This window comes from Primulina tabacum, unplaced genomic scaffold (genome assembly GCF_025594145.1).
Source record: "Primulina tabacum isolate GXHZ01 unplaced genomic scaffold, ASM2559414v2 Contig836, whole genome shotgun sequence".
NCBI lineage: Eukaryota > Viridiplantae > Streptophyta > Magnoliopsida > Lamiales > Gesneriaceae > Primulina > Primulina tabacum.
Genome location: NW_027459938.1, coordinates 34,137 through 48,452, shown reverse-complemented (window position 1 = coordinate 48,452; position 14,316 = coordinate 34,137). Strand labels below are relative to the sequence as shown.

Here is a 14,316-nt window from a genome sequence, read left to right as displayed (position 1 = left end):
TCTCAGAATGAAGTTCGAATTCTTTATGTGGTGATAATGACTTTTAGACTATGAGTTTACCTTGCATATTTTTATTATGTAATTTCTTCTAAATAACATTTCAAACTACAATTTCATATTTTTTCCTCATATTCAGTGTATAAAAATTATTCAACTTTTTTTTCTTTGGCTATGTCGAACTCTACAAGATAGCGTTGTGTGCTCGAGGGATAGTAAGTGTATTCGAGGTTCTTCGTGGAGATTTACTCAAGCAGAACTATTACTATATATTAATAACTACTAGAAAAATGGGGTTTTCCTTGGATTGTTTGTAATTTTTTGTTGCATTTTAGTGAAACATAAGTTAATTGATTTTTAGCGCTTTATCGGTGTTTAAAAGAAGGAGAAATGATGAAGGAAGTTTATGCCGGTGTGTGAATATTGGTGGAAGTGAAAAAATCCAGATTAAAATCTTACACGGAAATCTGAACTTTTCTGACACATTTGATCTTTACTGATCTGACATATTTGAATATTTGCTGCATATGTATTAAACCTTACGCTTCATACATGGAAAACGCAGATGATGGAGGTAGGAATCCAACCAATACTCTCCATAAATAGCCAACACCGCATGTTTTTAAAATTATTATTAATATTACAGTAACAAACTTAACCTTAGCATGGATTTACAAACTTATTATTTCCATTGTTTTTATCTACTTAAATTGTTGATTTCTATTCAACTTAAGCAAAACATAATATGAGGAATTCCGGAAATGATTTAATTCTACCACTATTGCTAGAATTTGTATTATTCATCTTTGTGAAGTAGCTATTTACAATTTTGGTTTTTTTGGCAAATAAAAGTAGTTTGTCAATTTCTACTTTATTTTCCATGTATGTAATGATCTTGCAGTCGTTTACATTTGAGTTTGTCAATTTCTACTTTATTTTTCATGTATTTATCGAAATCTTTGCAGTAGTTTACTTTGTTATGTCATGTCAATTTTTAATGCATGTTAATAGATTGCTCTATTTTTTTGTATTTATGTTGTACTTGGGTATGATTCCTATAATGAATATTTTATTATTACACTAGAACAGAGAATGTCTAACTTATGCATACAATGTCTAAAGATAAATACAGCTTTAATGTTTTTGTTCGATTTATTTGCTAAATTTATGAGAAAAATTAGGGTTTTTATTTACAATAAATTTTAGTTCAATGATATTATGATATTTTTAGAAAATCATTTGATATTTGTTTACTTCTTTTACGTTTTAAAGTTTATCATTAATTCACTGAGATCATATTGCGGCTTCAAAAGAATATTATTTTTTATGATCAAAACATATATCATGTGAGATAACAAATTGAGTTAGGCAGATTTATTTAAGCTTTGGACTCCTTTGCCTTTATGATTCAATAGCAAAATGTTTTGGTGTCATGATGTTGTAATATCATGAATGTTTATATATTAGTTCAATATATTCTAACACACGCAACGCGTGTGCCTCGGCGACTATTATAATGAAGTGTCAGATAATCTTTTTATATAATACTGTGACATTATAAAATATATAATATTATATAAACAATAAAAATATAAAAAAGGTGAAATATTCACATCACGTTATTATAATGAGATGTCATAGACTCCTTTTATATAATAACATGATATTATTCAAATATATATATATACAATAATAAACACTAACACAATGAAAATATATAAACAATAATATAATCACATCATTATTATAATGAGGTATTATAGACTCCTTTTATACATAACATGATATTTTATATAAAATATTACACAATAAAAATAAATAAACAGTAAAATAAAATTCGTACTTTTGAATATTGTTACCTTTTTTATTGTGTTTTGGAGCTTAGAAAAATATAGAGAATCTTTGAGTATATTAAACAAACGTTGTATGAAATTTCCTCCACTCAATTGTGTTTTTCCACAAATTGAAAGACCTATTTATAGAATTTTTTTTGAAAATAATCCAAAAAATAATTACATCATTACATACATCATCACACGCTTTTCAATATTTTCAACCCTTATTTTCACCATATATCATAATTTAATATGAATTTTCAAATTTACCCACAAAAGCATCGGTGTTACTTGTACCACATGCATCTGGTTGTTGTACCATTTCATGATAATGTGCCATAATCAATCAAATGAAACAAATTTATCATCAGTTCAATAGCTAATAGATAATCCTCTGTCCACCCGCCAAATGTGGCAGCCTCAACTGCAACTCCTCCGCTCCTCCGCCGCTGCCTTCTTCCCCCTCTCACTCCTCCGTTGCCGTTTTTGCGTCCTCCTCAATTTCCTTCCAGACCCATCAAACCCAATCATCACTATTCATTCACCTGCTCTGCCCACAAGACATGGCTTGCCCAGCTCTCTGAAGTACTCACCGCCGCTACAACTGCAGACACAATCCTTTTGGCGCCGACGGAGGAGGGTCCGTCGAGTTACCTCCCTCAGCTCCTTCCATTTTTAAAACCACTGACGACCCCACCGTCCTCCAGACAGCAACCAGTGTCTTCTCACCGGTGCCATCACCATTTTTCTCTTCAGATCCCTCCGCCGCCGCGCTCAGCGTGCCAAAGAAATGGTACTCATTCGTTCTTCTTCTAGTGTCCGCGTCTTTTCCGTACGGCGTTGCTTTGATTGGGCGAGAAAGAATCAAACTCACCTTCAAGTTCCATACGCTTTTGTGCGTATTTCTTCGATGCTAAGCCTTGTATTTTAGAAATCGTGGAATCGTTTTCAGACTGAAAAGTTCTGTTGGAAGTCATTTTCTTTGAAAATTGCTTATCCTCTATTCGCGTCTACATTTTATCACATATAATATTGTTCTTATTTCTCAACTTTAATGCGACCATCTTGTAGAATTTGCAAATCAAGCCTTTGTTTTAATCAATTACGGTTAATTTTATTTCAGAAATTTCGGTCATCGGGACAAATAAATCTTTGAAGGAGGAGCTGTAGATAGCTTGAAATCAATGTCTTTATCTCCAGTTACAGCCAAGTCTCCCCCTTCACCTGTTCAAGCCTTTCTAGGTGCATTAACAGCTGCTGTGATTGCGACAATTCTTTACAAGTTTACGATAACTATCGAAGCTTCTCTAAATCGCCAAACTCTTCGGATAACTACTGGTTTGTTCTCTATTTAAGTTGTGCTAATTGAAGGAAAAAACTCTTGCATAGACCAAGTCTAGCATTTGTTCCTTATCAAGGTGGCGTGAGTTAAGCCTAATCGTACGTTTTTTTTAAATTTTCTTTGATGAATAATGTTGGTTCTGTTTAAGGCCATTGCTCCAAGAAAGATGCTTGATGTGGTGTACACAAGAATGTCCCAATTAACTTGTGTTTTGGGCAAAATCATGTCAGCTTGTATCAGATTGTAGTTAATAACTTCATCTGATTGGCGGTTGGATGTGTTGTGTAGATAAACTCCATGACGTTTAGTTATTTAAAATCAATTATGGTAGTGTGGTGTAAACGTATTGAATCTGTCGAATTCTAGTCATTTTTCCATATCTGAGTTCGAGCTGAAAATGCTCGAAAATAAAAAATGTAGTGTTTTGGGCTCTATTTAAAATTCGAGTTCGATTGTTTGGTTTGATTTTTATTATCGAACTTCATTAGGACTTTGCAAAATTTATCGTCCAATGCACTGATGTTAAATTTTTTAACCATTTTTAGGTCCACCAGATAACCATAACTATCAGGTAATCTTGTAACTTGCTAGCAAGTTTTGTTTCCTTGTTATAGTGGGCTTTTTATCTTTCTTCATCAATCCGCAGAACTATAATAAATGGAATGTGTTACCTTGCTACTTTTGTCTTTGTGGGGCCAATGCTCTTGGATTATTCCTCTATTCGGGGCAACTTGCCTTCAATTCCTTTATGGAAGGTGATAGTGACGGAGGAAATGAACCCTTAGGCTCGTCTGATCCACCGTTGGGTGATGCAGAGACTTCTGGAACAGCCAGTTCCAAGGGGATCAAAATTCTGATGACACAGAGTAATGGAGAATGGAAATGGAATAAGGAGATCGATCTAATCATTTTTATTTTGTAAACATGTAGCAACACTCTCTTGACGAGGTAACGATCTTTACACGAAGTAAATTCACGTGTTCTATAGCTTATGCCGAGTAATCTTCCAATTTCATATGCGAAAAATTGTCGTGGATTTATGTTTGAGGACGGAATTTGGATAATGCGAGATTAAGGCACAACAGTTAGGTGTAAATATTGTTTCTCTTCCATTTTGTTTTTTTTTCCATGTCCATGCCTTAACAATTGTTTCATTTGGGTGATAGACATCTTCTGGTGTCCCAAAGTTGGTGAGGTGGTCATGTGAAGACAGGCTTCTGAGTTCAAAGATGAGACCATGGATATGGAAAGCATTTTAGGACTTACTCTACATGGAATCCAATATGTGTAGATCCTGAATGTATCTGAGGAACGAGAACTAGTATTAGTTTTGAAACAGAATCTGGAAATTTGGACCAAATGCTTGAAGTTGTACTAAAGTATGTAGTAATAGTTAGAGTTTGACTCATATTTAAGAACTTCATCACAACATTCCGATTGTTGTGATGCATATGCAACAACTACACACGAAGGTCAGAGCGAAATGTTTGTGTGATTGTTGATGAGCAGCATTTTCACGGATTCGGAGACGTGTATACCCGAGTGTTGACAAAAATTATACTAATATGCTCGTTGGTCAACGACCCAACGGACCTTGTCTGAGATATTCTAGCCTCGAAGCCGGCAATTACCTAAGCCGGACCGAATCAAGATAGCCAAACATTTTATGACACAATATCATATCATTTATATAACGGATCTCAATAACAGACGGACTCAATATGATATGTTAAGTGGTATTGATGTGTCAAACTAAAAAATTGTGTGTTGATAAAAGAAATATTTTATTTTATTAATATCATAAATCAATAATAACAAATAAATCATACACGTGAATTTTTTGAGGATTTAAATTACTGATAATTGATTGAGGTGGTAGATATCATTTTTTTTCACGATGTTTGATAGATGCTATGTACTTTCGCTGCCAATCTTTTCTTCGAATGATATATTTTTGCTACTAGAAAGATATATATAATATGTCATTCAACATCAAAATTGGGTACGATTATGTGATACAAAGACTAAAATATTTCAATTTTAATCAACTTTATAAATATCTAATGAATCTAACAGAAGTCAATCAGTCAAATAAGAATGCAATATATGATCTCCATATCATCATAAGACCACATGTCAAAAAGATATACCACACAATCCGAATAAATGTTTTAAAAAGCGAGCAGTTTATAGCTCCGTAAAATCCCATAATTGTTGCTCAACGTAAACAATGTATCATACAATCGACAGTAACATAAATATGTGTTACCGAAATATTTTATTTTATGCACGATCAAATGATGAATGTACATATAAATTCATGTAGTGTCATATTAATTGTTAATCTCATGTGCGACATCTTGAGATAGAATTATAAAAATAAAATATAAAACTGGACACCGAGATTTACGTGAAAAAACCACTAAAAATTATTAGGGTAAAAACAACGAGCAAGATGAAAAGAATTCTATTATAATATTTATGGGTTACAACGTCTTACTATGTTTTCAAAAAGAACATTCACTCTCTTAATACAGAAAAAAACAATACCTCACAAATATTATATAACTTAAAAAATCAAATAAAAATGTTTATTAGTGAAGAGAGAACATGAGAATGAGATAGATGAAATAATCGAATTTTGCCTCTATTTATGGTCAAGCTTCATGGTATGAACATTAAAAGTGCATCCGAATTTTCAGTGTAACACAATCCCAAAAACCCATCTCCTTTTCTGCATGCCACCTACCATCATCAATGTGCAGCCTACATTTTTTTAACAAAACATGAACTTTGATTTTCCATGTTCTGCACAGCAACTCCACCAATCATTCACACAACCAACTCATCCATTATTCACATTCTCCCCACTTGGAGATTTTATGGAAAATCAAACACATCTACAGATCATTTCAATCTTGTCATTTCCTGTTGTTACGTTTTTTCTAAGGATCTGCACCAAAATTTATAGTGTTCACAAGCTTGGTCAGAACATCAACTATGTTATTATTTCCATGGATCTTCTACATATCAATACTTTCTTTTTCTATTACTTCTCGAACAAAGTTAAATTGGACTTCAATGTGTTTAGCTCTAGAATGAAAAGCTGGATTCTTACAATGTGGAAGGGTGTCTGATTGTTACAAAATAAATGAATTTTCTCTGTTTGTGTTTGATCTCTTTCAATAATCTTTATTAATCTATATTGTTTTTTTTTCAAGTTTGAGTAGCTGCCATTATTTTTCCTATGTCGTAGATAATGTCACAACTTTTTGCAGTTTCGAACTAGTTTACGCTTCCCTACAATTTTAACGCATAAACAGTGGTAAATTTTTCTTATAAGGATCATCTGCATAATATGAATCGACATAGCTCATGATTGTAAAATCCGACCCTCCAAAACATAATGTAACATTCAAGTAGCCTATGTCTGTAAGGATCCTCCTAACAGCACGTCAATGCTCTGGTCCAGGATTTCTATGTATCGACAAACTATCCCACTGCTTGTGCAATGTTTGGTCTTGAACATATCATGACGAACATCAAACTTTTCACTGTTGAGTGTTGATGCATATGGCACTTGAGACATCTTCATCTTCTCTTACTTTACTGCTAGGACACACATCGGAGAACAACTTGAAGTTAACAAGAATGAGGGTCGAAATTGGCTTACTATCTTGCATATTGAAGCGTTGCAAACTTTTTTTCAAATAATTGTTCTTGAAAATCCAATTTTTTGTTACTTCTGCTTAATGAATTTGCATCCCTAGAATCTTGTCTGTTGATCCCAAGTCGTTCATATCAAATTCCCTAGCCAACTGCGCATTCAGCTACTGGACCGATCTTTTTTGTGGCTTGCTATCGACATATCTTCCACATACAACAACAAAATGATATAAACAGTCTCCAGAAATCTTGAAATATGTACAAGGGTCTGCACTAAGTCTTTGTATCCAAGGACCATGATATAGAATTAAATCTCTTGTACCAACACCTCGACGCCTGTTAAGACCGTATTAAGATTTGTTCAACTTTCAAACCAAGTTCTCTTTGCCTTTTTCTGCAAAATATTCTAGCTGGAGCATATAGATTTCTTCTTCAAGATCTCCATGAAGAAAAATTCCATTTTCACATGTAGTTGTTCTATATGTAGGTTAAACACCGCACACAGTGCCAACACAACTCTGACTATTGTAAGCCGAACCACAAGAGAAAATGTAGAACCCGTAAATCAGTAGACGTATAAGCCATGCATAATTCTAGATTTTTAAATTTAATTGACTTCATTGCATGATTATTTTAAATGCATTTGTTTGAAGTTAATTATTTATTATTTCAGTTCAGTAGTTTGATCTTTAGCATTTCAGTTATTTCAGTGAGGCCGGACCGGAGTTGGAGTTTTGAGATAGAATTTAAGATTCGAGAAATATTTCCAGAAGTTAATTTAGCTAGCAACCAAGCTCATTTAAGTTAGAAAGGGAGGTTTGAGGATTTAATTTAATTATTTGAGGTGATTAAGAAATGAACTCATTTAAGTTATTAAATTAAGGGGTTAGCTCACTAAATATTTAAAGGATTAGTAAGGCTTTCAAGGATTATTAGTTGACTAGATAATCAACATTTCCCTTTATTTTATTATGCATTTTTGGCCACCCTTAGTGCTAGAAGATTCATTTTCCAACTCATCAACTTTGACCAATTCTTTGCATGTAATTAGTAGGATAATTCTAGGATTTTTGGGAGCACAATTTAATTAATTAATGGACATATCCTAGACTAGAAAATAAGCAAAATTTCGGCCACTACCTCCTAGAAGCATCCACCAACTCATTTGATATCAATTCAAATTTAAAATTCAAATGCATGAAGACTTGTCTTGATATGATCCTTATATCTTGCACCATCCTCCTCACCCCTCATAACCACTCCATCACACTCCCTCCCCACCGAAATCAGACCCATTTTCAGTAGAAAAAACGTGAATATAGCTAGGGAGAAAGGGAGAAAAATCGAGAGCAAGAAAGGTAGACAAGAAGCGCTCCATCTCCTCCGTGCCGCGTCGTCGTTGTTTCGTTCGTTTTCTTTCAAAACGAAACCAGGCATGTCTAGATTTCTTTCAAACCTCAATCAAGTCATATTATCATTTATTTTTCAGTACATGATCATGTTTATTCAAGTAAAAATCGAGATCCATGTCAAAATATTTTGAAATCACACATGCAGAATTTTCGATTTCCTTGGCAAGCTTCACGGTTTCTTTTGTTTTGTGAGTTTCAGGTATTGGATCGACTTCAGGCTCCCAAGGCGGCTTGTATACATGTAGTAGGATGCATTAGGACCATGTTGGTCCATTCAAACCAGCCCCATGCTTGCTGGAAATTCAGAATGACAGCAAGTCCCCATAGGTGCAGAAAATGTTGTTCGAAAATTCAGTTTCTTGTCATGGAGGAAGGATCTGATCTTGGCTGCCCCAATGGCCTATAGCCATGGTTGGATCACTTCCCTAGCATGTCTAAGACGTGACTAAGTTGCCCTTTTGGTGGCTTGGTCCATGGCCCCTCGGTTTTTAATCAAAAGATCAAAACAGCCCCTTTCCCCATTCGGCCCCTTCCATTTTTCAGCATATGGTTTCGTTTCTTTTGTTGCTTGGTATGGATCTTGGTTGGCCTATGGCCCTTAGCCACGGTTCATATCATGCTCCTAGATGTCTAGATCGTGCCATGGTCAATCAAATGGCCATTGGAACGACACGAGACATCGATCATAGCATAAACACTACACACGCATGCACGTTGCTCTCGGTTGGACCCTTCGGTTGAGTTTTGGTATGATGCGGATTGTGGCTGGCCTAGAGCCCTTAGCCATGGTTCAAATCATTCCTTGGGATGTTGGTAAGAGCCTCTGGTCGGTGGTTCACTCCCCTAATGGCCTATAGTCTCGAAACCAACGCAAGTCTTGTAGTTGCGCAGCTGCTGGAAATTACAGCAAGTTGCTGTGTCGGTTCAGAGGCTCGTTTGAGTTCTTGGTTGGCTTTTAGCCCATGGCCTTGGACTGGACAGTGCCTCATTGAGTTGGGAAGGTCATGTTTTTGACCGTTTGTCATTCGGATCATTTTCGAGGTCGTACGAGAATTTACGGTGCAATGTGCCAAATTGACTCTCGAAAGAGCGTTTCGTGTTTTGGCCTCCATTCCACCTAGATTTCGACCCTATCATTTTAGGAACATTATTTTATGATTTTTCAGCGTATTTTAATCATGACTATACGTCGGTTCAGTGTCGGTTCAAGTTGGCTCGGAGTCATGATTAAATGCGAAGTCATTAGGCGTCATAGTCGCATCTTTTGAACGTAAATTGCGTAGTTGGTCAAGTTTAAGCTATTGCATATTTTTCATGGCACAGTTAGGTTGCAGCGAGCCTGGGAACGATCCAATCCAATCCAGTTGGTAAAATTACAGGAATTTTCATTACGCCAGTTAATTATTTTACGTGCATTAAATGGAAAATGATTATTTTTGAGATTTATGCGATATGGCTTGTGGTTCATTCACTATGTGGGAGTGTTATTTTATACGGTCGCCAGTGACCGATCAGTTCAGTATGGTACCACCCGGTCGCCAGTGACCGGCCAGCTCAGTTCAGTTTCAGCCTCCCCGGTAGCCAGTTACCGATCAGTTCAGCTTAGTGCAGTGGCCACAGGCGTAAAACATAATCTCAACAGAATATTTTACCAGATATTTCAGTACAGGCTCCAAGGAGCAAATATTTTTACAATAATTTCCAGTTCAATTATGCACGTATTATAATTGCTCAGTACAGATTATTTTCAGTATGCCTCAGGACAGGATATGTTAACTCATGCATATTTTAAATTCAGATTTTTACTCGTTAGATGCGATTTATGCATGCTGAGTCTTTAAGCTCACTAGACTTGATTGTTGTAGGTACTGATGAGGCCAGGGCCGAGGGCGGGGACCAGTGAGCCAGCTTGGGTCGGCAGTAGTGGCACCCGAGGACCTCAGTGCAGCAGTTGTTATTTTTTTCGCAAACAATTTTATCAGTCGTTGGATATTTTTAAATCGTTGTTGTTGGCAAAACTTTAATTTTCTTCCGCTGCAATATTTTGAAATATTGAACTTGATTCACCAGTGATTTTATGAATGAGGCCATTTAAGTTCTTTTAAAAAGAAAATTTTTAATTTTCCGCAAATTTTCAAGAAAGGAGTTTTAGGCCCCTTCACAGTTGGTATCAAAGCGGTGGTTCTGTATAGGGTTTCACTACTACTGACCGCGAGAAGCTCACGAAGCCATGCCTTTGGTCTGTAAGTTTTTCAGTTCAGCATTTTGTTCAGCATTTTAGTTAAAGCATGAATTGTTTTGTCAGCATGCTTCCAGATTTTCAGTATTTCAGTGTTCATTTAAAATAAAGTATGGAATTATGCATGTTAGTTACGTATGGGTTATGTTGGAACAGTATGCCCCCTAGACGCATTTTAGAGCGCAACAGAGAGGTGGAGCCTCGCCGAGAGGACAGAGAGGAGCATAGACCGGAGGGAGACCTACCACCTCCTCCACCGCCCCCACCGGACATGAGTGCCCAGATGTTAGCTGGGATGGCACAGTTCTTCGCACAGTTTGCGGGGGGCAATGCCGCAGCCGTAGCCGCGGCCAGGCCGACAGGGCCCGAGGCTGTGTATGAGCGATTCATGAAGATGCGCCCGAAGGAATTCTCTGGGGCATCTGACCCCATGGTTGCCGAGGGATGGATCAAATCCCTCGAGGTTATCTTCGATTTTATGGAGCTGGGGGACGCAGACCGAGTCCGATGTGCCACCTACTTGTTCACTGGAGACGCCCGCTTATGGTGGGAAGGAGCTTCGGTAGCCCTGACATTGGCTACACTTTCTTGGACCCGCTTTACGGAGGTTTTCTACTCCAAGTATTTTGCTGAGGAGGTTCGCACCAGGCTGACCACCGAGTTCATGAGTCTGAGACAGGGGGATATGTCGGTTACGGAGTTTATCCGTAAGTTCGAGAGGGGCTGTCACTTTGTGCCCCTGATAGCGAATGATGCCAGAGCCAAGCTGATGCACTTCCTGGTGGGTTTACGGCCGATCTTGCGCCGGGATGTTAGGGTATCTGACCCTGCTACTTATGAGATTGCCGTCTCCAAGGCCTTAGCCGCAGAGCAGGATCTGCGGGATATCGAGAGGGATCGCCAGGGCAAGCGCCCAGTCCAGGCACCGCACCGCCCTCCTCCTCATCAGCATCAGCAGCAGAATAAGAGGCCTTTTCATGGACCGCCCAGGAACCGAGGCCAGCAGCAGCAGCAGCAGCAGCGGGGACGCCCAGTCCCGAGGACTCAGGAGCACCCAGTCTGTCCCAGGTGCTCACGTCGCCATCCTGGAGCATGTATGGCTGGCTCAGGAAAGTGTTTTAAGTGTGGCAGTCCAGACCACATGTTGCTGCAGTGCCCTCAGAGGAATCTGCCTACCCAAGGCAGGGTTTTTGCTCTCCATGCCGTGGAAACCAACCCGGAGTCTATGTTGTTGACAGGGAGAATTTTTATATCTGGTTTCGCTACCAAGGCCTTGATAGATTCAGGGGCCACTCACTCGTTTATTTCGGAGGTCTTTGCAAACTTTCTCAAGATCCAGACCATTGGGCTAGATACAGCCTTTTCAGTAGTGTTGCCGTCAGGCGAGGAGATGGCAGCTACCAATGTTATCCGAGATATAGACCTTGAGCTGTACGGTAATCTTGTTTATGCGGATCTGATCGTGCTACCGATGCCGGAATTTGACATCATCCTAGGGATGGACTGGCTATTGAGGAACAGAGTGTTGATAGACTTCCAGCGGAGATCCGTTCTTGTCCGACCGCCTGGAATGGAGCAGTTCTTATTTGAGCCGGACAGGTACTTTTCTTTACCGCGCATTATTCCTTATGTTCAGGCTAGGAAGCTCATGCATAGAGGGTGTCGGGCATTTCTAGCAACCTTTTTATCTGTCCCCGAGGAACCCAGCCAGTCAGCCTCAGATGTTCCGATAGTTAGAGATTTCTTAGACGTTTTTCCCGAAGACGTCTCTGGTATGCCACCAGAGAGAGATGTGGAGTTTTCCATTGAGCTTATGCCAGGTACGGCTCCGATATCCAAAGCGCCGTACCGACTAGCACCGACAGAGATGGCAGAGCTTAAGAAGCAGATTCAGGAACTTCTCGACAATGAGTTCATTCGCCCGAGCTTTTCTCCATGGGGCGCGCCGGTCTTATTCGTGAAAAAGAAGGATGGCTCGATGAGGCTTTGCATTGACTACAGGGAGTTGAACAGGGTTACAGTGAAGAATAAATACCCACTGCCGAGGATTGAGGATCTGTTTGACCAGTTGCAGGGAGCTTCGATTTTCTCCTAGATAGATCTGCGTTCCGGTTATCACCAGTTGAGGGTGAGAGGTGCTGATGTTTCGAAGACAGCTTTCAGGACTCGTTATGGTCACTACGAGTTCCTTGTGATGCCGTTCGGTCTGACGAATGCGCCAGCGATCTTCATGGATCTAATGAATCGCGTATTTCAGCCGTACCTCGACCAGTTTGTGATAGTGTTCATAGATGACATTCTCGTCTACTCCAAGAGTCGGGAGGAGCACAGCAGGCATCTGACCACAGTGTTGCAGACATTGCAGAAACACAAATTATTCGCAAAGTTCAGTAAGTGCGAATTCTGGTTAGAGAAGGTGGCGTTCTTGGGCCACATTGTTTCTAGCAGTGGTATTGAGGTAGACCCCGCAAAAGTTGCAGCAGTCAGAGATTGGGTTGTGCCTCAGAATGCATCAGAGATCCGCAGTTTTCTTGGGCTAGCAGGATATTACAGGAAGTTCATTCAGGGATTCTCATCCATTGCCGTTCCACTCACAGCACTGACCAAGAAAAATGTGAAGTTTGTGTGGAGCGAGGAGTGTCAGAAGAGCTTCGATACTTTGAAGCAAGCTCTTATCTCAGCACCCGTTTTGGCTGTACCGTCAGGATCTGGTGAGTTTGTCCTTTATACCGATGCTTCGAAGCTTGGTTTAGGTGCAGTTTTGATGCAGCATGGGAGAGTGATAGCGTATGCTTCTCGACAGCTGAAAATCCACGAGAAGAACTACCCCACCCATGATCTAGAGTTGGCCGCCATAGTTTTTGCTTTGAAGATTTGGAGGCACTATCTGTATGGAGAGAAGTGCCAGATCTTTACCGACCATAAGAGCCTCAAGTATTTCTTTACGCAGAAGGAGCTGAACATGCGTCAGAGGCGTTGGTTGGAGCTTGTGAAAGACTACGATTGTGACATTAGCTACCACCCGGGTAAAGCTAATGTAGTTGCGGATGCTTTGAGCAGGAAAGTCGCAGTGATGGCTCACTTGACGATTCAGAAACCTCTTCAGATTGAGATGCAGAAGTTCGATCTTGAGACTTATCCGCGAGGTAGAGTTCCTCGTTTATCTACCTTGACTATCCAGTCCTCTTTTATTGACCGTATCCGCAGCGGTCAGGCAGCAGATGAGCAGTTGGCACAGTGGAAGAAGAGAGATGAAGCCAAGGGAAGTGTTTTGTATTCAGTCAGCGACGGTATTGTGAGATACCGAGATAGGATATGGGTTCCCAGCAGTGATTCTATCCGAGCAGACATCTTATCAGAGGCCCATACGTCCCCGTACTCCATTCACCCTGGGAGTACGAAGATGTACAAAGATCAACAGCTATTGTATTGGTGGCCAGGGATGAAGAAGGACATCAGGCGTTTTGTATCCGAGTGCCTGACTTGCCAGTTAGTGAAGGCCGAGCATCAGAGACCAGCAGGTTTGCTCAAGCCTCTTCCTATTCCCGAGTGGAAGTGGGAGAACATTACCATGGACTTTGTGACCGGATTGCCGAGGTCAGCCAGAGGATCGAATGCTATTTGGGTGATTGTAGATCGTCTTACCAAATCAGCGCACTTCTTGCCTATTAAGACGACTTTCACCATGATTCAGTATGCAGAGCTGTATATCCGAGAGATAGTCCGACTCCATGGTATTCCAGTTTCTATCGTATCCGACAGAGATCCCAGATTCACTTCCTCGTTTTGGAAGAGTTTGCATTCGACTATGGGTACGAAGTTGCT

At 39.3% G+C, this 14,316-nt stretch overlaps 1 pseudogene; it reads left to right on the top strand.

The window, feature by feature from the left end:
• The first annotated feature begins 1,746 nt into the window (after window positions 1-1,746).
• LOC142535164 (uncharacterized) lies at window positions 1,747-4,189 on the top strand (annotated as a pseudogene).
• Window positions 4,190-14,316: the final 10,127 nt, after the last annotated feature.